Source organism: Prunus persica, chromosome G6 (genome assembly GCF_000346465.2).
Source record: "Prunus persica cultivar Lovell chromosome G6, Prunus_persica_NCBIv2, whole genome shotgun sequence".
Taxonomy (NCBI): Eukaryota; Viridiplantae; Streptophyta; class Magnoliopsida; order Rosales; family Rosaceae; genus Prunus; species Prunus persica.
Window position 1 is genome coordinate 19452918 of NC_034014.1, and position 13929 is coordinate 19466846.

Genomic DNA, 13929 nt, shown 5'->3' on the forward strand with positions numbered 1-13929 from the left:
TTAAATAATTAGAGATTTTTTTATAAGTTTAAATAATATTTAGAAATTCTTTCACTATCAGCATTCATTATTGAACGTTGCACTCCATTCAATAAAAAATTTAAAAAAAAAATATCAAAAAATTCTGGAATTTTTTTTCTATACATACCTACCAATATTATTCACTTGCCACACCAAATTTAATTTGAAAATTTTATTCGAAAATGTTATCTTAATTTTTAGGTGAGAATTTTATGATAAATATTGACACGTGTCAACCGAAAATCTTATCCGAAAAGCTTATCAAAATTCATGGTTTAAGTATAAAAAATAAAAAATAAATTAAAGTAAATAGTGTTTGCCCTTGCCTTTTAGGGTGGAATAAAAAAAAACAAGGCTGTCACTATTCATGTGAATAGTGTATGCCCTTTCCTTGCATTTGCCTTGTCCTTGTCTTTTGGGGTGGAGGTGCTCTTAAAGGCTGAGAGAGAGAGAGAGGGAGAGAGAGAGAGAGAGACTTTTAGGGTGGAATAAAAAATAGGCAACGTTGTCACTATTCATGTGAATAGTGTATGCCATTTCTTTGCATTTGCCTTGTTCTTGTCTTTTGGGGTGGAGGTGCTCTTAAAGGCTGAGAGAGAGAGAGAGAGAGAGAGAGAGAGAGAGAGAGAGAGAATGGGACCGCTGCTGCTAGTTGTTGTGGTGGCGGCAGCATGGGAGAAGAAGATGACATAGAGGTAGTTTGATGGAATGAACAATATTAGTTAACGAAATAAAACACGAGAACTAAATTAGCCAAATTGAAAACACGAGGACTAAATTGGCCAAATAAATATAACACAGGGACTATTTTAATATTTAAGTCGAAATTAAATATAGAAATGAAAACTATACCCCTAAAACTTTAAAATAAATCTAAAAGAAGTAGGAGGAGGGAAATTAAATATTGATTCATTCCCAGAAACAATTTGGAAAAAGAAAAAGAAAAGAAATGTTTTATTATATGTCATACAACTACTCAATGCCTTTCCCATAAAAAAAATTCAAAAAAAATAAAATTAGTTAATGATTTTGTTGACTTGCTTGGCCAATGATACAAGTGCAACATCAACCGCGTCCCCAATCCCAGAATTAGTCGCATTGGGGTGGGCGTAAGTAAGACTTGGGACCAAACCTAGAAGCTTTTCACGCATCATCTTAACCTTTTTACTCGAAATCTTCATGAGCTCCTCCTCTATTCTCTCACTCGCTTTGCTTTTCTGATCTATGAACACCGAGTAACTGCTTCTCTCTCCAGGTAAATACCACCCATACTGAGTATAAGCCGAGTGAGGTGAAAAAAACACCGGTATGCAACCCGCAAGCACCGAGTCAAACGTTGACCGCCGAGTAAACGAGTCACCGGGCGCCTGCAGGCAAAACCGAGACTCGGTCATAACCTTCAGCACCTCACTAGGCTCGCCGCATTTGCTGCGGCCGTCAGGAGTCCCGCAGTTCAAGAGCTTGCACCGAGTTGACTCGCCGCATTGCCTTATAAACTCGTTCCTGATAGCCGCCTTCCTTCTGGGGGCGCCAATGAAGGAGAACAAGTAGGGCCGCCGGACTTTCCTCATCTTGTTCTGCCACCACGCCATCTCCTGACGCGTGGACGGGTGGAAGTACGAAGGGTAAGGGATGCCGTACTGGTTCTTTCCTTGCCATGGATGTCTCTCTATGATCAACACTGACATGTTCTTCACTGCGGGTAGATTTAGGAGGCGGCCGGCTCCGTAGTCGCGGTCGTTCGGCTTTCGGATGAAATCTTGTACGACCCTCCCTAGGGCCATAAAGTGGTCCTTACCATTGCGCCTGTTCCACCAAGGCTGCGCTTGGATAAAGTCAACCAGGCTGACGTCCAGCTCATCACGAGCTGTCAGGTTACGTTCGCGGAACTTGTTTGGTGAGGCGGCCCGTCTACGTATGGAACGTAGAAGAGGGGAGGGCACGCGCGGGGATCCCCGCGTGCGGCAGGGATGGTTCTCCACACGTGCGTGGAAGATCATCTCCGCGGTGAACTGGTTGGTGGGCGAACCAGCCGCCGCTGGAAATTGTCTGGCCGAGACCGGAGTTGGCGACGTGGGGACACATGTCTGTGTGCACGTTGAGGTTGTGGCAGTGGCGAAGGAGGCCGAGGTTGAACTTGGCCGGCAGAGGGTATACATAGACTGACATGTTTTTGTCGCACGTGGTGGCTGCGGATGGTGATTTGTTGACTTGGTTGTCGTGTTGGGTTTTGTTAAGAAGAGGATGTTCATGTTGTTGTTGGATAACGTTAACGTCAGTGAACGGGTACCAAAAAACGAGCCAAGCAGCCGATACAAAGAGAAAAAGGAAGCCACCGCGCCTGGTTAGAGAGGGAGGTCTTTGCTTTTCGGAAAACATGAAGAACTGAAACAGCAAGAGAGAAGAGAGACGAGAAGACAATTTTGTTTTTAGAAACAGAAATTCTCAGTCGTTTGATGCAGGTTCAAGGCAAATAAATGGTTGATCTGCTATTGGTTTGATCTACTTGTGGGATTCTAATTGGTCGAGGGTTTACCGCATGAATATCAATAAATGTATGAAGGTTGTGTTATGTTGGTCTATTTTGTCAGCTGAGGCCAGACACCAGCTTTATTATATATATATATATATATATATATATATATATATATATATATATATAGAGCTTTTATTGAGGGATCCCTCAAATATGCTTATTTGAGGGACACCCCTTGTAGGTCCACTCCAGATTGTATTTCACTAATCCAAACCGTCTATTTTGTAGATACTCATTCAAAGATCATCTCTACAAAAAATTACTTGAATCCGATATTATTTTACCACTCAATTAAGTTATTGAAATTTTAGCATTTTCTTGAAGCATCGTGTTTATTGATTTTGTAAGACACAATTGGATGTCGAAACGGTTTCCGATTTGTCTAATTTTTTGTAAAGATGATCTATGAATGAAGATCTAAAAAATAGATAGTTTAGATCATTGGGAAAAAAATTGTAAGGTACCCTAAAGGGCGTCCCTCAAATAACAATATAAGGGGACTGTATATATATATTTTGTTTCTCATTTTGTCCAAATAACTGGTTATTCTACCTTGTGTTTGAAGCTTTGCTATTCAATTATGCAACCTTTTCAGTGTCTTCCTGGATATTGTTCCTTTTTCTCTCAATACAAACAATAAGTTCTAAGAGAGGCATGAGCGGATACGGCATGAGCGGAGAGAGAGAAAACCCTTCAGTCTTCAGGATTCTTTGAACCTGTTATAGGATTATTAGCTTTTCTTTTTACAACCCATGTGAAAATAGTCGAACAAGTCTATGCCTTGAGTAAAGAATACGAAACATGTCAATTGCTAAACCTTGAGTCAATAAAGAAACACAAAAGTGATGGAAACAATTTCCTTCACATTGGCCTAGTCCAAGTAGCAATAAAACCTCTTACCAGATTAGGACTAAATGCCTCTATTTTACTTTGCTTACAAGATGCCAGATTTACCAACTTTAGTGATAGTACTCTAGGAATAATAAAGTCAAGCTTGTTTAATGGTCCAATTCACTTTGACTGTTACCCAGACTACACAGCAAGCATTAGTGATCCTCACATATTAAAAACTCTAACGTTAAACATCAAAACTTTAGGGTATAAAGTCTTACCAGGTACCCAACCTTTAGCCTTAGTCTATAGAATTTATTATAAAGTCACAGGAACTAATATGAATTTCCAAGCTCTTAATAAAAGTCCAAAAAACCAAACCTTGCTTATTCAAAATCGTAAAGCCGATGCTAATATAAGAGTTCCCCATACAATTAAGTGGTCAGAAGTAACTCTACCCCTAGATTGGACACTAACAACAGAAAAATCAACCCACTCCTATTCAGCATAATTTGAATAATCTAGACTACATTCAACAATATTTAGACGGTACGGTAAAAATAAACTTTGGTAACCAGCCCCCCAAGTCCTCAATACAGATACAACAACTCCCAACACCTAGTCAATCTTTTAAACATACTCCTGCAAGACATTCCTTCGCAGCCTCCTCTTCTACCCTGGAAAGAGATTTGGAGTTAGAAAAAATATTAATTGATTTAAAGTTAGAATCTTTAAGAAAAATCTCTCAAGTCAACCATCCTTGTTATGGTAAGAAACCAGTCAAAGAAGACGAGAAATCAGATTCCCCAAGTTCTTCCACACAAACTGATTTTGAAGCCGAAGCCATTCTAATAGACAATCAATTACGAACTCTCAATAAAGAATTCAAAATACATTGGAAAATCTTAGACAAACACCTAGAGTCAAAAGAAAATGTTGAAAGACGCAACAAATATAGGACAACATATCCAAGTAAAGATCAGAGACAACAAATCTTTAATGAATGGAAAACTTACATGCTCCAAACCAAATTAGAAATTTTATATCTCGATTTTGTTGAAAACCTTTACCAACAGAAAAAAGAAATAAAAACTTTAACGCAAGAAAAATGGAAAAGAGAAAACAACACAGAAGTCATAGCTAGTCATCCCCCAGTAGAAACGATAATTATTGATCATAAAAATACTAAAATCACTGCCAATCCTTTTAAAATTCCTGAACAAAATGATAAAAAATTGGTTGAGCAAAATAATTATACAAATCAAAGCCTAATAATTTTAGGAAAACAGCTAGACAAAATAGAAACAAAATTTGATAAAATACTTACAAAAGAAGTGAACCCCAACCTAAGAAAGAAAACCTTTAGTCAAATTCCAAGACCTAAAACCCAGTCAAACACTTAAGACAACCCCTACGATGAAGAAAATAGAGAAAATGCTTGAACAATTGACGCAGGTCAAAGAAAAACTCAAAACAGAGTCATCCTCTACCCTTAAAGTCATCCAAGCACATGAAAGTCATCCTTTTGTCTTGAATTAAACAGATACAGAGTCACCCATTGACGCTAATACTGATTCCAGTAACATATCAAAAATAGAAAATGCCTTTAACAATCTCAAACTCAGTAGACTAAGGAGTAAGATAAATCCTACTAGTTTAACAAAGAACTGGTATCCTAAGCCAACTCCCTTAGATATCCAGTTTGAAGAAAGAAATCTTCAAAGGCAATTCTCAGTCTCTTCTGATAAACTTTATGCATATATATATTGAAAAAGCATATCCATAATCCAAAATGGCAGACGAGTCTTTTTAGAATCATGAAATGAATTAAATTAAGGGAGAAAATTATAGCATGATGGATGAAAAATGGTGAAATTGAGTACAGGTAATTGAGGCTTCAGGGAGTTGACCAAACTAATAGAGTGAGATAAGGCATGATTAGTGAATGATTAGTACATAATTCACATTCCTGCGTATCCTAATTTGTCAGGCCTGTTATAACTTGTTGAAACGAAACGACTTAACAAAATAATATAAATAAAAAAAAGGCTTTGGAAAAGGAATATAATTATATAAAAAAAAGAGTTGGTTCGCGGAACATGTTGTACAAGCTAGGTATCTTTGATTGGGGGAAATAATTAAATAATAAACACACAAGACATAAATAAATAAATGAATACATAACCCCTAGTAGCTAGCAAGGTGAGCCACGCGTATGTACTAGGGCTCTATCCAGGTCCATGGATATAGAAACAGCTTCGGCTTGTCTTTATAATTTAGAGCCCAAAATGCATGTAATTGGGGATGCCTTTTCTCTCTTAACCTTATGTTTAATTGTTTGCATTAATTGCTCTCTAAGATCTTGGGTTTCTTATAAGATTTTAGATTGACTTATAAGAAACTCAAGATCTTAGAGCAAGTTCACCCTAAAAGGCTAAGGCAAGGGTTGTCACTATTTGCGTGAATAGTGGCAGCTTTGTCTTTTTTTGTTCTACCCCAAAAGACTAGGACAATGACAAATACTATTCATTGTACTTTATTTCCTTTTTTTTAAAAAAAAAAATACTTTAAACCATTAATTTTGATAAGCTTTTCAGATAATATTTTCGGTTGCCACGTGTCACTATTTATTATAAAATTATCACCTAAAATTTCAAATAACATTTTCAGATAAAATTTTCGAATTAAATTTTCAAATAAGATTTTTGGTTGCCACGTGTCCATCATTTTTCAGAAAAGATTTTAGAATGAGATTTTTGGTCGCCACGCGTCTTATTTCAGATAAAATTTTCAGATATTTATTATAAAAAAATTATAATATCAGATTTCAGATAAGATTTGCACCCTCTAAAATTGCACCACGTGTCCTATGTCAGATAAGATTTCATATATTTAAAAAATATATATATATATATAATCTCATATTTCAAATAAGATTTTCACCCTCTAAAATTACACCACGTGTCCCATGTCAGATAAGATTTTCAGATATTTAAAAAATAATAATTATAATCTCATATTTCAGATAAGATTTTCACCCTCTAAAATTGCCCAACGTGTCATCTCTATCTTCCGAATCCCGCTATAAAACTACACCATCAACTCATACATCTCACATCATATCTTATCTATTCTTTCATTTCTCATATTTTACAAAACATATTCTACTCTCAATGTCAAACTTGAGAAGGGTGTTGGAGAGGCAACAGCGAGAAGAGGAAGAAATCCGGCGCAGACGTGCTGAGGAAGATCCCGACGTCGATGAAGAAGAGGAAGAAATGCTTGTAGCGGCGTGCATGCTTAATCAATCAAGGCAACACCACCGTCGTCGTGCCCTGAATGTGGACAGACGTAGGCAATCTCGGTGTAAGAATCTGTTGGAAGATTACTTTATCTCAAATTCGTTATATCCTATTTCTAAGTTTCGAGAGAGATATAGAATGCAGCAACATTTGTTCCAAAAAATCATGCTTGATATTTGTAATTATGACACATACTTCATTCAGAAGTATGATGTTGTTGGAGTTTTGGGTATTCTCCCAGAGCAAAAACTTACAGCTGTTTTGCGGATGATTGCTTATAGGGCATCTGCAGAGCAGGTGGATGAGATTGCAAGGATGGGAAAATCACCTAGAGTGCTTGGTGAGATTCTGTGATGCAGTAGAAAATCTGTACACGAGGGAGTACTTTCACAAACCTATGCCTAAGGACCTGCAAAGGCTTCTACAAAAAGCTGAGGCTCGAGGTTTCCCAAGAATGATTGGAAGCATCGATTGCATGCACTGGCAGTGGAAGAATTGCCCAATTGCTTGGCAAGAAGACTATGGGAATCGAAAGGGCCAAAAAAGTATAAACCGTAGCTTCATTCGACTGTTAGGTTTGACATGCATTCTTCGGAGTTGTCGGATCTCAGAATGACCTCAATGTGCTTGGTCAATCCCCAGTGTTCAACGATGTATTGCGAGATTATTCCCCCCAGGTCACGTACCAAATCAACAACACCGTATACTTTGGTGCGTATTACCTTGCCTGACAGGACCCGCCTCGGAATTTCCCCAAAACTGAAGCGGACCCCGTCTTTGATCCGACATCATCCCGATGCCGGGCCCACCTACTAAGTAATCGAGACTTTCTACTAAAATTTTGGCAGAGTCTCCCCTGTAATATAAACAATCCCAACAAAATTTACTCAACCTGCAACAACCACACAAAATAAAAATAATCCCAACCAGCAGCATGCTTTCATACAACTACAAGTCATACTAGAGTGGCCTCTGGCCTCACAAGTAAAATCTATCATGGCAATACAGAGCATCTACTGAATTTAGATTACAATAACAGTTGAGTAGAAGAATTTACACAGTTCCTAACTAGAAAGATGCACCGATTGAGCTTCGTACACCACTCGCACTTCCAAGAGCAACTACTGGCTGGGGGGCGCAAAACAGAAAACATGTGAGTGGACAAAAACCAGATTTGCAGTTAAAAACAACATAGTAACCCCACCATGTAAAAATAATGCTCAAGTCATGCAGGTTCACAATTCAATAAGAAATTACTCAAAACATGCTTCAGTAAAACTCATCTAAAAACATCAGTTATCTCTTTCAAAAAGAACCCCATTCTCTCAAACTTACCACTCCTGTCAAACTATTAAACAAACTATAATTCCTTACACACTCAACTATACATATAAATATATATAAATAACTATAAATAGCTATACGATATACTCATCACACCACCTAGGTACCGGGGGAAACAATCCAACTGGGGGATCGTTTGACTAGTCCGCAGGATTTCCAGGTGCTATCCTACGTCTAGGGATGAGCGGTCCAACCGGGGGACGAAACTCCAAAGCTCACACACCGGAACATCCAACGCCATGTGTAGCTCTCAAACTATGTCCTACGCGCGCAGACTGGATCATCACACACCGGAACATCCAACGCCATGGTGATGACCCTAAACTCTATACACAGTCTTTCCGTACGCCGGAACATCCAACGCTGCATACGGAAAGTGTCTCACCCGCCGGAACATCCAACGCCGCGAGTGAGACTAGTAACTGGGGAAGGTACTTACGTAGTGTACTCACACAACTTCTCTCTAATCACATTCTTCCATATCACCCTCCAACAACCCAACTATCTCATCTAAAAAGAATATATATCAAAATATACTTCCCCACAATCCATATATAAAATACACTCTCAAAACCCAAAATGCCAATCTCACAATATATTGCCAATTGCTATACAACCATCAAAATTAACTCATGAATATAATATACATAAAATCCATAAGCCATTAAAACATTATGCAAAATCTTTCATCAATTAAAACCAGGCACATGATTAAAACAAAGTCCACTCACAAGTATTCCCTCGCTGCCTGACCACGTGAAGGTCCTGCTTGCTGCGTGCGTGCAGTCGAAATACCTATTTCGAGATACGAACCGTTAATTAATATAAAAATCACGTCTAAGCGGAAATTACAAATTAAAAGCTTAACTCCCCAAATTCCCCATACGTGCTCGTTGAAGAAGGTATCCTAAGGTTCTATTACAGGTTTAGGAAGCGTTCACAACTTTACTGTTATCGCTAACCCGCAAACTTTGCATTATTGAATCGGAACATCCGGGGCTCCGATTCAGAATTCGTGAAGTCCCATACGGTCCTAGAAATTCCTAGAACAACATATTTTAATTCGAGAAAGATCTAACGGTCGGAACCTATCGAACCCAGATAACGCACAATATGCGAAAATCCGTTCGATAGCCAAACGACATCCGAATCGAGATCCGCGAATTCCTATGCGCTCGTGACAACCTAAGGATCTCATCGGGTTAATTTACATTCTCACCAGACTAGCCCACGCGCCGCCACACGCGCCGGCAGCGCGTGGGTGTGCAGAGTAATTCCGGTGACGGAAAAACTCCACACCCGAGCTCACCCTTCCTACCCTAGCTTCTACTCGAGGTCAGGATCACTTCATTCAACTACGAGAAGCTCCAATTCGGTCGGCAACTGGCCGGAATTTCATTTTGAAATTCGGCCAAAAACCTAGATTTCCAATCAGTTTTCTAGACTCAAAATCGATCAAAACCTATACAATCATCAGCTAGAACTCGAAAAATGGATGAGAAACCATACCTCACCCGTCTGAAATAGTGATCGGAGGAGAGAGAACGGGCGACTGGAAGTTCAGACGAGAATCGGCCTGAAATCCGTGTTTTCCGGCTACGAGGCGGCGGCGGGCGGCTGGAGATGGGTCGGGGAACGTCGGCGAGGTCTGGCGAGTTGTTTTGGGTCCGGTCTCGGGGCTGGCCGTGGGCTGTGGCGGCGGCTCTGCGTCTGCAAATCGGAGGAGGAGGAAGAGGGACGCGGGAGAGAGAGAGAATCAGGAGAAAGAGAGAGAGAGAGAGAGATAAAACTGAAAAATCTGATTTTTACTCTATCCCTTTTTGAAATATTTACAAGTTTGCCACTGACACTATTTTGCCCGTAACTTTTTCGTTACAATCCCGATTCAAGCCTACTGCGTGTCTACGAATTCGTCTCAATACCATCTACCTAGAAATACCACTCGTGGTTCCAAAATCCTTCCGAAGAAGAAAGTGACTGATTTACCCCTATCTCAAGGGTAAATTCGTAATTTTATTTAAATCGATTAAAATAAACATTTAATTTGGAGTCGGGGTGTTACATTGCCGATGAAATTTATCCTAGGTGGACGACATTCATGAAAATAATTACAAATCCCCAATCTGAGAAGGAAAAAAGCTTTGCTGCCTTTCAAGAAGGTTACATGAAAGACGTGGAAATGTGTTTCGGTATCTTGCAAGCTTGTTGGGGTATTATTAGGGGTGCTGCTCGGATGTTTGATGAGGATGTGCTGCGGAGCATTATGATGACTTGCATCATCCTCTACAACATGATTGTGGAGGATGAGTATGATTATGATGCTCCAGAGGTGTTCAAATCGGATCCAATGAACACGCCCTTGACAATGATTTATGAAAGGCCAATTGGACCAAATGGATATCCATTGGAGCACGAACAGTTAGTTTGGGATGGTTGATTCAACAACCCCATGCTTGATCGTTACCAGGAAATGCAATCTTCGTATGTTCACGAAAGGCGTCAAGTTGACTTGATTGAGCACTTGTGGGAGATGAAAGGCAATCACAATGATTGAAGTCAAGATTAATGCTTCGTTTTCAAGTTTGCTTTATTTTGTGTGTGGTGTGGTTGGAATTATGTTTTATTTTGTGTGTGGTGTGTTTGGAATTATGCTTTGTTTTTAATTATGCTTTGTTTTGTGTTGTTTGCAATAAAATAAGGTTTGTTTTTAATTAATCTTTGTTTTCATGTGCAAATATTTTTAATAAATAGTCATATTATTTTATGCTTTCTTTATTGAATAAAAGGGAAACAATACAACAAATCTTAATACATATGGCAAATCTTTCAATCCAACGTAGTGGTTTTGATCATTTAACCAATCCGTATTGCTTGGTCCGTCGTCATCGAAAAGTTTTCTTCTCATCACATCCCTTTGCTCCATCTTTCAATAGGACTTTGTTTTAGGAGACATATGGGTGGTATCCATAGCCATGATTTTCATCTCTTTATCCTCCATGTCTTTTAATTGTGCTTGCTGCCTTTCAATTGCAAATACTTCATGTCGTGCCTTGTCCGCTTCTTCTCTTTTCAAGTCTCCCTCAAGTCTCAGTGCACTATTCTTAGCAACTTGCTCCAAAAATTGTGCACATTCATTGTTCGAAGTGCTTCCTTTCTTCGCCTTTGCCGCCTTTCTCCCAATAGGTCTCGGTGCACGTGGGAGTGGTGAGTCTTGATCCATTGGGGAGTCCAATGGCGAATCGGTGTTCAGCGAATCGTGGAGCGGTGTCTCATTCAACACAACTGGAGAAGCATTGCAAATGATTTTGAATCTCAAACAATTCTTCACAATTTTCCAACATTTGTGACTCTGGAAACTTTTTTTGCCTTGCCTTGTGGCACCGAACCACATTTGTGCTTGTAGTCTATTAAAAATAATAATTGAAAATGCAACCAAAAAAATGAATATGGAAGGAACTATAAATAATTTGGAAATGCAAGAAAAAAAAATTGATTATGCAACAAAATATAAACAATTTAGAAATGCAAGAAATAAAATGATTATGCAAGAAAAAAATAAATATGGAAGAAAATATAAAAAATTTACAAATGCAAAAAAAAAAAAAAAAGATTATGCAACAAAATATAAATAAATTAGAAATGCAAGAAAAAAAATATGCTAGAAAAAAAAGTTACATTAAATTGAATATATGTGAATTATAAATATTTTACCTCATCGGTAAGATTTTGACCGCTTCGAATGTTGTTCCTAGCTTTTGCCAAGGCATCCCTCCATTTCCCTAACTTTTTATTCAAAATTTTCCATCTGGACTGTAAGGCCATTTCCGTCCGAGCCGAACCGGATCTTTCAACAAATTCTTCATGAAATTTTTTCCACTTATGAGAAAAGTTCATCTCATTGCCTGCTATAGGGCAATGACTAACTTTCACCCAAGACTTAATATCTTCCTCAGTAGACCAAGCGCCTCCAGCTTCAACAGAAGAGGCCATTTGTTTTTTGATACAAATGAAAACTAGTAGAAAAATGTGAGTGGAATGGAAAAAAAAAATTGGAAGGAGAAGAGTTTGTATGAAGATTTGGTATTAAAAGTGAATACAATTGATAGGTATTTATAGGGAAAAATTACAGTATTTTTTGGTATTTTTTTAGGAAGAATTTCGAATTTTTTTGCTAAAAAAACAAGGGCTGTCGGATTTCTAGAAAAAAAAACCATTGCAACGCCCAGGTCTGATCATGGCCCCATTATCTTAACCAGTTCTAATCCTAGGACTAGAGTTCACAAAGCTTTTAGGATGGAAGCCATGTAGCTTTTCCATGTTGATTTCCCTTGAGTTGTCAATCAATCTTAGTCCCCATCTTATGTAGGAAATCTAGCTCAACAAATTTCTACTTGCTGTAAACCTTCCAAGTTCATAGAAGAGGTGGAACACAGAGGTTTTCGGGATTCTTTTCCAGCAACTAAAAGAAACCCAAGACCACTTAGAAAATATCCAAATCTAATTAGCAAACTCTCCTACCTCAACCTTCCTTATCAACAAGGATAAATAGCTCAACTCCAATCTCAAGACCCTCCTTAAGAAAGAGGAAATGTTCTATGCCCAAAAAGCTAAGGTAAATTGGCTCCAGCTTGGTGACAAAAACACAAAATTCTTCCAAATTCAAGCCACCATTCGTAGAAAACGAAACCAAATTAGTAGAACTAAAGATGATCAAGGTAGTTGGATTAAGCCTCCCTTCTTGGGAAATGTTTTCATTGAAACCTTTAGGAAACATTTTTACATAGTCAAACCCTATTGCTAGCTCTAATATCCAGGAATTTATAAGTGTGATTGAACCTGGTATTTCTAGCTAGGACAACTCTAAGCTTATGGCTGATATTTCTGAGTTGGAAGTCTTTGAAGCGGTTAGAAGTATCGGCGCTCTTAAAGCCCCTGGCCCTGATGGTTTACATGCAATTTTATTCCATTAGTTCTGGGCTGAGACTAAGCACCTTCTTATTCAGCTTGTTAAGGATTTCGTTGTGAATAACTTTTCTCTCAACCCCATAAACCACACCAACATTGCTTTGATTCCTAAGGTTGACAACCCTGAAGTTGTAAATCATTTTAGGCCTATCAGTCTCTGCAATGTGGTTTACAACTTAGGCCCATCCTTTCTAAGTGCATCTCTCCAAACCAAGGTGCCATTGCACCTGGGAGGTCTATTTGTGACAATATCTTAATTGCTCATTGTAGGAGCTTTTTCGTTTCGGCAGCTACTGCGAGCCTGGGCTGCTGTAAAGAGCCAAATGTGTGAAAATTACCCCTGGGTCTAAGTTGAAGAATCAGACCCTAAGAATGCTTTGAAAGGGTAGCTGAGCCTTAGGAAGCACCTTGGTTACCTTCACCAGCAAAACTAACAGTCGCTTACAGATAAATACTTAGCTTGGCATGAGACGCTTGTGGCATAGAAGCAAAGCAGTCATGAGTTTAGCATTAAAGATAGAGAGGGCTGTGATTTCTTATCAGAAACAGGGGTTTAAGGTAAGGGGAGAAGAGTATTTTGAAAGTATTCGTTGAAGAGAGAAAGAGATATGGGAAGAACAATGAGTGTGTTGAGTAATTTTCCGGCAGCCTAACAAAAGCTATGTTAGACTATGGAATAGCTTGCTAGAAGAGAAAATGGGAGGAGATGGAGGAACAAGATACGAAATTGCAGGGCTTTAGAGATGAGAGATAATGCTTGCTCTCTGGATGTGGGTTGTAGCTAGTCGTGAAGTAGTGGGTGTGGTTGTGTTTAATGGGTAGGAGGTACCTCCTTTTATAGCCACTATAAGCTCCTCCTTTCCAAGAAACGCTAATGGTTTCTTTTTAATTTTGCCAAGTATCCCCTTTCATTTCTCTTCTCTTCCTTTG

General features: G+C 38.7%; 1 long non-coding RNA gene and 1 pseudogene across 1 annotated transcript; both read right to left on the reverse strand.

Annotated features, from left to right (window-relative positions):
* LOC18772117 lies at positions 220-2623 on the reverse strand (annotated as a pseudogene).
* Positions 7792-9603, reverse strand: LOC109950013. Its single transcript, XR_002272354.1, has 3 exons — positions 9544-9603; positions 8766-8829; positions 7792-7818 (listed from the first exon to the last, which is right to left on the reverse strand). It is a non-coding gene; the product is annotated as an uncharacterized LOC109950013 (long non-coding RNA).